The sequence below is a fragment of the Xyrauchen texanus genome, chromosome 19, assembly GCF_025860055.1.
Source record: "Xyrauchen texanus isolate HMW12.3.18 chromosome 19, RBS_HiC_50CHRs, whole genome shotgun sequence".
NCBI lineage: Eukaryota > Metazoa > Chordata > Actinopteri > Cypriniformes > Catostomidae > Xyrauchen > Xyrauchen texanus.
The window spans coordinates 44,670,289-44,684,036 of record NC_068294.1 but is presented as its reverse complement, the minus strand read 5'-3'; the positions used below and the strand labels follow the sequence as shown (position 1 = coordinate 44,684,036).

At 40.3% G+C, this 13,748-nt stretch overlaps 1 pseudogene; it reads right to left on the bottom strand.

Moving 5' to 3' along the window:
- The window catches only part of LOC127659577 (protocadherin Fat 4-like), a 122,228-nt pseudogene that overhangs the window by 63,276 nt on the left and 45,204 nt on the right, over positions 1 to 13,748 (bottom strand).

Sequence of the window (13,748 nt, the reverse complement as noted above, 5' to 3'; positions counted from 1 at the left end):
CTCTTTGACGAGTTTTGCCACTGCAAGCACCACTCACATTTTCTTCAGGAAATGTACATTCTAGTTTATAGAATAATATCTACCAATGAATTGTTCGATTCAATGTCAATAGAACGCATTAGTTCACAGCCCTTCTGACGAGACCACCTTAAACTAGCCTGGGCTGGTTTGCTGGTCACCAATCTGGTTTCACTGGTCAGGCTGGTCTGGTAGTCTGGTTTTAGAGGGGTTAAGGGGTATTAATTAGTCCAGCTAGACCAGCTTAAACCATATGAGACCAACCGAGCAAGGTATTGAGTAAATTTGACTGTACATGTGTCAGTGTGTAACGACACTCCAGATACACACTGACATTCCGAGCGTTGAACTTCAGGTTTCAGTAGCACCAATTAGTGAGAGTGCAAAGTATTTAATTACCACACTGGTGTGGAGTTTCTGTGAGGTCACATGTGCAGTCCGCCGCTGACACACACAGCGATCATGTTTCTCAACACACATCCACTGCTGCACAGTTAGACAGCACATGTGTGTAAGAGACACAAAAGGAGACTGACTAAGAGAGAGCTCGACAGCTCCAGCAGTTGTCTGTTAGTATCGTCGCGGGCGGGTCGAGCTCTTTGAACTGTTGGGAGATTCGGTTCCTCTGTAAATTCTGCTAATAGATCCCCTGATACCTGCCGCTAGCGCAGCCGCTAAACATCTGATACTGTGACGAGCCGGAGCAGGACAAACCTAATGTTACATATGAATAACGCTGATGACAGACCGTGACGTGTCAGTCGAGCAGAAGACAATATTAGGTCAGACAGACGACTCCAGCAAACATCAAAGAGCGCTCGATTCATTCTCAATAACGGATAGAAACTGTAAACTCAGAGCTGACTCTGAACTCTGAACATTACCATTAAAACACTCCATAAAGCTGATATTTAAATATGCTAATGTAACAGTATCACACTGAAAACTGAAGAATACTTTGGCCTTAAAACATGTACAAAATAACAAAAATAATCTTATTTTTGTTTAAAAGATAACTTAAAATTAACGGCAACTCAATTTTATTTTCATTAGGGCTGTCAATGTGATGCGTTAATTCGGAGTGATTGATTATATTAAACAATGATGCATTAATCCCCCACAACATGCATCTGTACTGTTTATATATTATCATCAACACTGAAAATTATTTTGTATGAGATGTGTGTGTGTTTATTTGTTTATGTGTGTGTGTGCGTGTTTGTTTGTTTATTTATGTGTGTGTGTGTTTGTTTGTTTGTTTATTTATGTGTGTGTGTTTGTTTGTTTATGTGTGTGTGTGTTTGTTTGTTTATTTATGTGTGTGTGTGTTTGTTTGTTTATTTATGTGTGTTTTTGTTTGTTTGTTTGTTTGATTATTTATTTATTTATGTGTGTGTGTGTGTTTGTTTGTTTATTTATTTATGTGTGTGTGTTTGTTTGTTTATTTATGTGTGTGTGTGTTTGTTTGTTTATGTGTGTGTGTGTGTGTTTGTTTATGTATGTGTGTGTGTGTTTGTTTGTTTGTTTATTTATGTGTGTGTGTGTGTTTGTTTGTTTATTTGTGTGTGTGTGTGTGTGTGTTTGTTTGTTTATTTATTTATGTGTGTGTGTGTTTGTTTGTTTATTTATGTGTGTGTGTGTGTGTGTGTTTGTTTGTTTATTTATGTGTGTGTGTGTGTTTGTTTGTTTATTTATGTGTGTGTGTGTGTGTGTGTTTGTTTGTTTATTTATATGTGTGTGTGTGTTTGTTTGTTTGTTTGTTTGTGTGTGTGTGTTTGTTTATTTGTGTGTGTGTGTGTGTGTGTGTTTGTTTGTTTATTTATGTGTGTGTGTGTGTGTTTGTTTATTTATTTATGTGTGTGTGTGTTTGTTTATATGTGTGTGTGTGTGTGTGTGTGTGTTTATTAGTTTTCTTATTCTTTTACACCACTATTTTTTTCTCAGGTAATCTAACTGTCAAAATCTTACATCGCAACATCCCCGCATCGAATATACTTTTTATTATCTGTGCATTAATTTGAACAGTTATTATGCATCGTGTTGTAATGACCCCCCCCCCCCGCCGGACACACATTGGTTCAAACCAAATCTATGCCATTGTGTATATATAATATATATTAAATACAAATGTTTATAATAATTGTATCATTATATATTGAATTATTGATCTCTGAGGGGCTTTTTTATAAGCTCATATTTATTTTTGCGTTTAACTGTGATTAATTCTATTTAATCGGCACATCATGTCATTCATTTCTTAACATTTGAATTGATTGACATTTATCATCTGTTCAAGAAATCTTTTCTGAAAACACCTCCTAATATTTTGACTAAGAAATAATTTTTATCTTCTTCAGTGCGAACGCAAAATCTGCACATGCTTTGTGCACTAATGTACATGTTGGTAACGGTCTATTATCAGCACTGCTGGTTTCCTCTCTTTCAGTCCTTCTGGAAAACTGTTTCATTCTCTCTGAAAGTGCTTCAGCTGTTATTGTCTCTGTGTCATACGTGTGCTGCAGACAGGAAGGAAACAGGTGAACATTATTCCTGCAGATCTCTGGAGTTCCCATCATGTTTCCTTTGGTCTCAGAAGACATTTCAACAACTGAATTATTTCTGTCTGTTTGTGTTTCACGTGAGGAATTTCATGAGACACATCTGAGACAAAGTTGACTACTGAGAGAACAAAAACACATCTTGTAACTTTTAGTTCATGTGTGTTAGCTTTGAGGTCATCAGCCACAACATTATAACCACCTGCCGAGAATTGTGCCGCCAAATCAGCTCTGACCCGTCGAGGCATGGACTCCTCAAGACCCCTGGAGGTGTGCTGTGGTATCTGGCACCGAGACGTCAGCAGCAGATCCTTCAGGTCCTGTAAGTTGTGAGGTGAGCCGCCATGGATCGGACAGGTTGGTCCAGCTCATCCCATAGATGCTCAATCGGATTGAGATCTGGGGAATCTGGAGGCCACGTCAACATCTTGAACTCTTCATCATGTTGCTCAAACCATTCCTGAACCATGTGTGCAGTGTGGCGCATTATCCTGCTGAAAGAGGGCACTGCCATCAGGGAATACCGTTGCCAAGGGGTGTACCTGGCCTGCAACTATGGTTAGGTTGGTGGCACGTGTCGAAGTAACATCCACATGTATGCCAGGACTCAGCAGAACATCGCCCAGTGGCACTCTACCACCACAGTGGGGCAGTTGTGTAAGTGATGCACGAAATGTGTGTGTGTTTGTTTGTTTTTGTGTCTGTGTGTTTGTTTGTTTGTTTGTGTGTGTGTGTGTGTGTGCGTGCGCTGGCGTGTGTGTGTTTGTGTGTGTGTGTGTATGTGTGTGCTTGTGTGTTTGTGTGTGTGTGTGTGTTTGTGTGTGTGTGTGTTTGTGTTTGTGTGTGTGTTTGTGTGTGAGTATATGTGTGTTTGTATGTGTGTGTGTATGTGTGTGTGTTTGTTTGTTTGTTTGTTTGTGAGTGTGTGTGTGTTTGTTTGTGTGTTTGTGTGTGTGTTTGTGTGTGAGTATATGTGTGTTTGTATGTGTGTGTGTATGTGTGTGTGTTTGTTTGTTTGTTTGTTTGTGAGTGTGTGTGTGTTTGTTTGTGTGTGTGTGTGTGTGTTTGTTTGTTTGTGTGTCTGTGTGTTTGTTTGTTTGTTTGTGTATGTGTGTTTGTTTGTGTGTGTGTGTGTGTGTGTGTGCGTGCGCTGGCGTGTGTGTGTTTGTGTGTGTGTGTATGTGTGTGCTTGTGTGTTTGTGTGTGTGTGTGTTTGTGTGTGTGTGTGTTTGTGTGTGTTTGTGTTTGTGTATGTGTGTGTTTGTGTGTGAATATATGTGTGTTTGTATGTGTGTGTTAGTGTGTGTGTGTGTATGTGTGTGTGTTTGTTTGTTTTTGTGTCTGTGTGTTTGTTTGTTTGTTTGTGTGTGTGTGTGTGTGTGTGTGTGTGTGTGAGTGCGGCTGGCGTGTGTGTGTTTGTGTGTGTGTGTGTATGTGTGTGCTTGTGTGTTTGTGTGTGTGTGTGTGTTTGTGTGTGTGTGTGTTTGTGTGTGTGTTTGTGTGTGAGTATATGTGTGTTTGTATGTGTGTGTGTATGTGTGTGTGTTTGTTTGTTTGTTTGTTTGTGAGTGTGTGTGTGTTTGTTTGTGTGTGTGTGTTTGTTTGTTTGTGTGTCTGTGTGTTTGTTTGTTTGTTTGTGTATGTGTGTTTGTTTGTGTGTGTGTGTGTGTGTGTGTGTGTGTGTCGTGCTGGCGTGTGTGTGTTTGTGTGTGTGTGTATGTGTGTGCTTGTGTGTTTGTGTGTGTGTGTGTTTGTGTGTGTGTGTGTGTTTGTGTTTGTGTATGTGTGTGTTTGTGTGTGTTTGTGTGTGAGTATATGTGTGTTTGTATGTGTGTGTTAGTGTGTGTGTGTGTATGTGTGTGTGTTTGTTTGTGTGTGTTTGTTTGTTTGTTTGTTTGTGTGTGTGTGTGTTTGTGTATGTGTGTGTTTGTGTGTGAGTATATGTGTGTTTGTATGTGTGTGTTAGTGTGTGTGTGTATGTGTGTGTGTGTTTGTGTGTGTTTGTTTGTTTGTTTGTGTGTGTGTGTGTGTGTGTGTGTGTGTGTGTTTGTATGTGTGTTCATCATGTTCCTCAAACCATTCCTGAACCATGTGTGCAGTGTGGCAGTGTGGCGCATTATCCTGCTGAAAGAGGGCACTGCCATCAGGGAATACCGTTGCCAAGGGGTGTACCTGGACTGCTACTATGGTTAGGTAGATGGCACGTGTCGAAGTAACATCCACATGTATGCCAGGACTCAAGGTGTCCCAGCAGAACATCGCCCACTGGCACTCTACCACCGCAGTGGGGCAGTTGTGTAAGTGATGTGTAAGTGAAGTTGAAGGAACACCCAATTATTTGGTTGTTAGACAGTAAAAAAAAACTCAGGTGTCAGGTGACCTCGAAGAGAAGCACAAGTGCAATACCTTCCCAGAGCATCAGTTTGCACGCTGTCCTGCTTAATTAAATGAGTGCCAACTCTATGCCAACATGCCAAACGGTGCGTATCGTCTGCTATGGGCGCTGTCGCTAAATAAACCACACCCACATTTCTGCTAGCGCTATTACCGATATCAATCAATGGGACATTTTTCATGTGGCGAGACAGATCTGTCGGTGCTCCGTTCCTTTGTATTAGCCCAATGACTGATGTTTCAACGTTTTCCGCACAGTAACCGTAGCAACAATATATCCCAGCAGATTTCACTCAAATATCCACATGTCCTGCCAGAGTACACAGAGCGAAGCGTCTGGAGCAACCGCGAGTATTCCAGAGGGAATCTTTACCTCATCTGCATCTGTGGCTGTTAGCTGCATTATCCTGAAGCCGTCACTGATGTTCTCCAGGATTGTGACGTCCAGCGTGTCAGTGGGAAAGATCGGAGGATTGTCATTCACGTCCTGAAGAGTGATCTCAACCTGAGATAGAGAGAGAGAGAGAGAGAGAGAGAGAGAGAGAGACCTTCACTAGCAACAGCAATTAAGAGAGAAAGTCTGTGTAAACCTACAACAGTGAAAAACTATTTCCTACAGCAACAGCGGATTCAAAGCAGCTTCACAGGAACTTTAAAAGTCATTGTATAACAGCATCTTTTCCTGCTCAGACCCCGCGTACACTTGCGTGGACACTACGTTGTGTCTTTGCTATACACTATGCATACTTTAGTTTCATTTAAACCGACTGATCTCAGTTCAGGAGACTCTGGGCTGTCAGTAAAGGGTTAAACTTGCAACATACTGGAGTCATGTGACCAAACAACATGGTGCTGATCACAGCGGAGTTTGTCTTTGGGAGAAACGGCAACAAAACTGCATCTGGTAAGAAACTGCATTAAGTTTTTACACTGAAACCTGTTTGAGTCACAAGATTAGAGTCTCTAGTTTCATCTGATATGCCATTTTTAACATTCCATCGATTTATCGCGAAACGGCGCGCTGATAAACACAACGACCACGTATGTGGACTATAGACTCATTTTCAGTTATAATATCCAATATTCCAAAAACAGATAAATGTGTCTTTCAGAGGCTTTATATGGAGTTATGATGAACATAAGATGCATTTCAAACTGTTCTGAGACCAGTGCAGACAGACAGCACACTGGAGGTTAAGTCAGTCACTAAATAGGGAGCAAGGGAGCATCCTATAGCTCTCTATAACTGTTCTGAGACCAGTGCGGGGAGAGATGTATTCGCTGTTATAGAGCAATTGTACATTATGTTATTAAATGCTGCCAGGAGACGTTGCAGAATAAGTGCAAAAGCTCATATAATGAGGGCTCAAAAGGCAATTCCTTTACACCGCCAGCCTCCATATATCTGGGAGCGCCCGCGCTCAAAAACCGTTCTGGCAGACTGTGAGGACCCACTAAACACATCCAGTCACATCACGCCATCGAATACATACAGTATACCTTTACAAATAGTCATAACACACGTCATTGTTTATGTGAATAATCTGTTTCCATCACCAAAAATCCACCTCATCCTAACGCACAAGTGAATTTAGAGTTTATTCACAGCTCATAATTGTTGCATGGAAGACCAGCTATTGAACACAACGTGAATAGAGTAAAAGTAAAACATCCAGATGTGTTACAGTAATGAGATTGGGGGTAAATGTGCTGAAGTGTCCTGAAAATAATGTTGCAATGCAAAAAATCATAATGGCCATGGATGAAGGCTTCATTTTCTTTATGCTAAATATTATTTTGCATAAAATAATACTATTTTTGTGTATTGATTTGCGGTTAAATATGAAACTTTCTTCACAGGTTTCGTGAGAATCAACCGTTTATAATTAGGCTAACTCTGTAAATCCTCCTGACATGTTTGCGTGACATCGTGCACCTGCATCTTGGCAAAATCGGAGTTGAAGGTTTCTGCACAAGTTTCCAAGTCTGACTTCAACTTTGACAGCGTTCCATTGGATTTAGATTTTCTGAGTTAAATGAATTAGCAGCATTATTGATTTTATCCAGTAACTGCATAGAACCAAACTAGGGATGTGCAGACTTATCAACTAATCAAGTCATCGTTCTGCACCAACTAGTCAACTATTAAAAACTCTCACTAATTATAGTGTATTGTAGACTTATAGTTTATAAATGTGTATTAGGCCTACCCTACTACCATCAGTATTGTTTTTTATGTAAGCTCTGGGTGAGTGCTAATGCTAAGTGCTAAATCATGCTAGCATCATGTTAAAACATGCTAACGATGCCTAACTAAGTGCTAAAACACCTGGCAAAGTGTTAAAACATGATAACAGTGCCTAGCTAACTGCTTAAACATGCTAACAACACCTAGCTAAATGCTACAACATGGTAGAAACATGCTACCAACATGTTAACACAAGTTAGCAACAAATAGCTAAGTGCAAAAACATGCTAACTACGCTAAAAAGTGCTAAAACATCCTTACAACACCTAGCTAAGTGCAAAAACATGCTAACAACGGCACAAAAGTGCTAAAACATCCTAACAAAGTGCTAAAACATGTTAGCAACACCTAACTGAGAGCTAAAACATGCAAAACATGTTAGTAACATTCTAACACAGGTTAACAACACCTAGCTATGTGCACAAACACACTAACAATGCCAAAAAGTGCTAAAACATCCTAACAACCCCTATCAAAGTACTAAAACATGTTAACAGCATGTTAACACAAGTTAGCAACAAATAGCTAAGTGCAAAAACATGCTAACTATGTTAAAAACGTGCTAAAACATCCTAACAACACCTAGCTAAGTGCAAAAACATGTTAACATTGGCACAACATCCTAACAACACCTAACAAAGTGCTAAAACATGCTAGCAACACCTAACTGAGAGCTAAAACATGCTATAAACATGTTAGTAACATTCTAACACAAATTAACAACACCTAGCTATGTGCACAAACATGCTAACAATGCCAAAAAGTGCTAAAACATCCTAACAACACCTAGCAAAGTACTAAAACATGTTAACAGCATGTTAACACAAGTTAGCAACACCTAGCTAAGTGGAAAAACATGCTAGCTACGCTAAAAAAGTGCTAAAACATCCTAACAACGCCTTGCTAAGTGCAAAAAAATGCTAACAACAGCACAAAAGTGCTAAAACATCCTAACAACACCTAGCAAAGTACTAAAACATGTTAACAGCATGTTAACACAAGTTAGCAACAAATAGCTAAGTGCAAAAACATGCTAACTACGCTAAAAAAGTGCTAAAACATCCTAACAACACCTAGCTAAGTGCAAAAACATGCTAACACTGGCACAAATGTGCTAAAACATCCTAACAACACCTAACAAAGTGCTAAAACATGTTAGCAACACCTAATTGAGAGCTAAAACATGCTATAAACATGTTAGTAACATTCTAACACAAGATAACAACACCTAGCTATGTGCACAAACATGCTAACAATGCCAAAAAGTGCTAAAACATCCTAACGACACCTAGCAAAGTACTAAAACATGTTAATAGCATGTTAACACAAGTTAGCAACAAATAGCTAAGTGCAAAAACATGCTAACTACGCTAAAAAAGTGCTAAAACATCCTAACAACACCTAGCTAAGTGCAAAAACATGCTAACATTGGCACAAAAGTGCTAAAACATCCTAACAACACCTAACAAAGTGCTAAAACATGTTAGCAACACCTAACTGAGAGCTATAAACATGTTAGTAACATTCTAACACAAGTTAACAACACCTAGCTATGTGCACAAACATGCTAACAATGCCAAAAAGTGCTAAAACATCCTAACGACACCTAGCAAAGTACTAAAACATGTTAATAGCATGTTAACACAAGTTAGCGACAAATAACTAAGTGTAAAAACATGTTAACAATGCCAAACAAAGTGCTAAAACATACTAACAATGCTTAGCAAAGTGCTACAACATGCTAACAACACCTAGCTAAGTGCTAAAACATGCTAGCAACACCTAACTAAGTGTTAAAACATGCTAGCAACATGTTAGCAGCACCTATCTATCAATCTGTCTCTCTGTCTGTCTGTCTGTCTGTCTATTTGGGAAGTGTTTTGTTATTCCTCAGTTGACAAGCCTTTACTTAACATAGATTAAAGGTGTTGTTTAGTACGACAAAAAGTGGAGTGTCTAAAACAGCAACTGCAACATGATCACGTATTAATATTAATAAATGCAATAATTAACTATTATATATAAATGTGCATTAATATAGAACATGCGGTCCCCAATGCAAGGCTTTGAACGCTAATCCAGCAAGTATTTGGAATCTGAAATATACGTTTTATAATACATATAATAGTGTCACAGGTGTGTGAATATTCACCACGACTCTGAATGACTCATAAAACATACAATAACGTCCACCATCTTCATTACATCTAACATAAAACTCACTTGAGTGCCGCAGCCAGCTCCCAAATCTCACACTTCTCGCCTCATCTGGAGGAATTTTAATATCTGCTGTATTTAAAGCTGGACGAGAACGGGCTTATAAAACCAGCAGAGGAAAGTGAGAGAGTTGATCCGGATCCAGAGTTTAAATGTGCAATATATTCAATCTAAATGAACGATTTCGGTCATATATGGAACGTGAGGTGGACCCGGTCGATGAAGTTCAGCACTTGATCTCAAAAGCTGATCTGTAAATATCCACATCAGAGCCAACAAACAAACTCATCCGTCTGAATTAAAACAGAACGTTTGTTTTAGTCTAAACATGAAGACTCGTGTTTCAGTCTCTCACAGAACAATTGAGGAACTGTCTTCCTCTAAACGAAAGAAAGGAATCGGCTTCTGATTGGTTGTTTGTGCGGCGTTACACTTATTGCAGGGCTACTAAACAAATAAAGCGAATAATAAGCATGAAAGCGAACACGAAGAGTAAATCATTTTATTGTATGAGAAGAGAGAAAGTGTGCAGTGATCTGATAGGCTGATACAACAGTCAACGATTCATCATTATACACAAATATCTGCCCACAGAATGCAACGATTGACCAATCACAATCAAGTATTCCAGATAACCATGTAATAGCTGATGCTAGGTTGGACACATCCTTTGTAGGCAGCGGTATATATAGAGCATCCTTAACTTAGAATGAGCTTTATTTAACCTGGTGCGACTCCAGCGTCCACATGCGTGGGCGTTGCATTTGGTTTAACACAATTTAAATGAATTTAAAGTGACTGAATGCTGTTCACAAGACTGTAGACTGTCATTTAAGGGTTAAACTTCTGGCGCACTGAGTCACGTGACACCGACAACATGACGATGATTTCCTTGAAGCGCTCCTACTGGTGCAGCGCCAACAAAAGTGCCTCTGGTAAGAAATCTCTTTACGTTTTTTAACGGAAACCAGTTTGGTTGTAAAGACGAGAGTCTCTAGTTTCATTTGATATGCTGCTTTAAAAAATAAGTTCATTTTTCGCATGTCAGCTGATAAACATGATGTCCACATCACGAGGACTTTGGGACATTATTCCCTCAAAAACTTTAAACTGTTATTTTGAATAACTTTCAACATGATCACATCTGTGGGTCATTTAGCTTCATTTTAACTATTACTTTGTCATATTATTTAGTTATCACAGTACAATACAACTCTATTCATTACCATTAATAAATGCATTCATATATTTACTGTCAATATCACATTGAGAATAAATGTGTTCATCTAAAAACTGATAAATGTGTCTTTCAGAGGCTTTATATGGAGTTATGATGAACATAAGCTGCATTTCAAACTGTTCTGAGACCAGTGCAGACAGACAGCACACTGGAGGTTAAGTCATGCACTAAATAGGGAGCAAGGGAGCATCCTATAGCTCTCCTATAACTGTTCTGAGACCAGTGCAGACAGACAGCACACTGGAGGTTAAGTCATGCACTAAATAGGGAGCAAGGGATCATCCTATAGCTCTCCTATAACTGTTCTGAGACCAGTGCAGACAGACAGCACACTGGAGGTTAAGTCATGCACTAAATAGGGAGCAAGGGAGCATCATATAGCTCTCCTATAACTGTTCTGAGACCAGTGTAGACAGACAGCACACTGGTGGTTAAGTCATGCACTAAATAGGGAGCAAGGGAGCATCCTATAGCTCTCCTATAACTGTTCTGAGACCAGTGCAGACAGACAGCACACTGGAGGTTAAGTCATGCACTAAATAGGGAGCAAGGGAGCATCCTATAGCTCTCCTATAACTGTTCTGAGACCAGTGCAGACAGACAGAACACTGGAGGTTAAGTCATTCACTAAATAGGGAGCAAGGGAGCATCCTATAGCTCTCTATAACTGTTCTGAGACCAGTGCAGACAGACAGAACACTGGAGGTTAAGTCATTCACTAAATAGGGAGCAAGGGAGCATCCTATAGCTCTCTATAACTGTTCTGAGATCAGTGCAGACAGACAGCACACTGGAGGTTAAGTCATGCACTAAATAGGGAGCAAGGGAGCATCCTATATCTCTCCTATAACTGTTCTGAGACCAGTGCAGACAGACAGCACACTGGAGGTTAAGTCATGCACTAAATAGGGAGCAAGGGAGCATCATATAGCTCTCTATAACTGTTCTGAGACCAGTGCAGACAGACAGCACACTGGAGGTTAAGTCGTGCACTAAATAGGGAGCAAGGGAGCATCCTATATCTCTCCTATAACTGTTCTGAGACCAGTGCAGACAGACAGCACACTGGAGGTTAAGTCATTCACTAAATAGGGAGCAAGGGAGCATCCTATAGCTCTCCTATAACTGTTCTGAGACCAGTGCAGACAGACAGCACACTGGAGGTTAAGTCATGCACTAAATAGGGAGCAAGGGAGCATCCTATAGCTCTCCTATAACTGTTCTGAGACCAGTGCAGACAGACACAACACTGGAGGTTAAGTCATTCACTAAATAGGGAGCAAGGGAGCATCCTATAGCTCTCTATAACTGTTCTGAGACCAGTGCAGACAGACAGAACACTGGAGGTTAAGTCATTCACTAAATAGGGAGCAAGGGAGCATCCTATAGCTCTCTATAACTGTTCTGAGATCAGTGCAGACAGACAGCACACTGGAGGTTAAGTCATGCACTAAATAGGGAGCAAGGGAGCATCCTATATCTCTCCTATAACTGTTCTGAGACCAGTGCAGACAGACAGCACACTGGAGGTTAAGTCATGCACTAAATAGGGAGCAAGGGAGCATCATATAGCTCTCTATAACTGTTCTGAGACCAGTGCAGACAGACAGCACACTGGAGGTTAAGTCGTGCACTAAATAGGGAGCAAGGGAGCATCCTATATCTCTCCTATAACTGTTCTGAGACCAGTGCAGACAGACAGCACACTGGAGGTTAAGTCATTCACTAAATAGGGAGCAAGGGAGCATCCTATAGCTCTCCTATAACTGTTCTGAGACCAGTGCAGACAGACAGCACACTGGAGGTTAAGTCATGCACTAAATAGGGAGCAAGGGAGCATCCTATAGCTCTCCTATAACTGTTCTGAGACCAGTGCAGACAGACAGAACACTGGAGGTTAAGTCATTCACTAAATAGGGAGCAAGGGAGCATCCTATATCTCTCTATAACTGTTCTGAGATCAGTGCAGACAGACAGCACACTGGAGGTTAAGTCATGCACTAAATAGGGAGCAAGGGAGCGTCATATAGCTCTCTATAACTGTTCTCAGACCAGTGCAGTCTCCTAATGCTGTATTTATGTGTGTGCTTCCTAGACATATACAAGGAAAGCATAATTTGCTTTACATATGTTTTTCTCATAATAGTTATCTTAGACGTAGTTACTCTTTTACTGTCTGTTTTGTCTATTTCATGTCCTGTAGATACACTTTGGCAATGTTGCATATGCTGAGAATCCTTCCAAATAAAGCTTTGCTGACTGTGATGTGATTTATAAAGGCCTGTAATTATCTTTTGCACTTTCACAGCATCAGATGAGACATTTTCATGGTATGAAGCCTGTAATAAGTGTATTGTATAAGAGTACACACCAGCACTATGGCAATGACATCCATCTCTAATGATTCTCATAGAACTTCTTTCTTTAAGGGCTGTTTAAACAAATGTGACAATTGTGTCATCATTTACTCACACTCATGTTGTTGTTGTTTGGAACAATATGAGGGTTTGTAAACGAAGACTATCACTTTGAGGCCGCATCCACACTAAACTGTTTTGATTTGGGAACTCTGGAAAACTATGATGGGAAACGAGAAGTATGACGAGGGAAATGCTGTTTAATGTGAATGAGAGGTGAGTATGAATGGAGACGTGCTGGTGTGGGTTTCATTTGAGCTCTAGAACTTTCTGACTGCTCAGAAATCCCAAAACTCTCGGCTTGGAGCGTACTGACGTTCACAGAGGAGAGAGAGAAAGAGAGGAGCGTTTAAAGACACAATCGTACAGTGAGTAATGACACACACGTTCTGGACGCCGGCGAGTGTGAATCATGGCCTTGGACGCTGTGGTTCCCGTATGTCTTTTGTTTTCAAGAACACAAGATGGAAATGATGTTTGCACAGAATGGAGGTCTTTTGCGAATCTTGAAAAGCATCACGTCATCATCACGACTCTTAAGTAAACGCCGCAGATGGTGTTTGCGGAAAAAGCTCAATGTGTCTCAACACCCAAATCCTGCTGATTCCTGCCGCAGCGCTTGTGAGATCGAGTTTCCCCTCATTAGTAAATGTGTT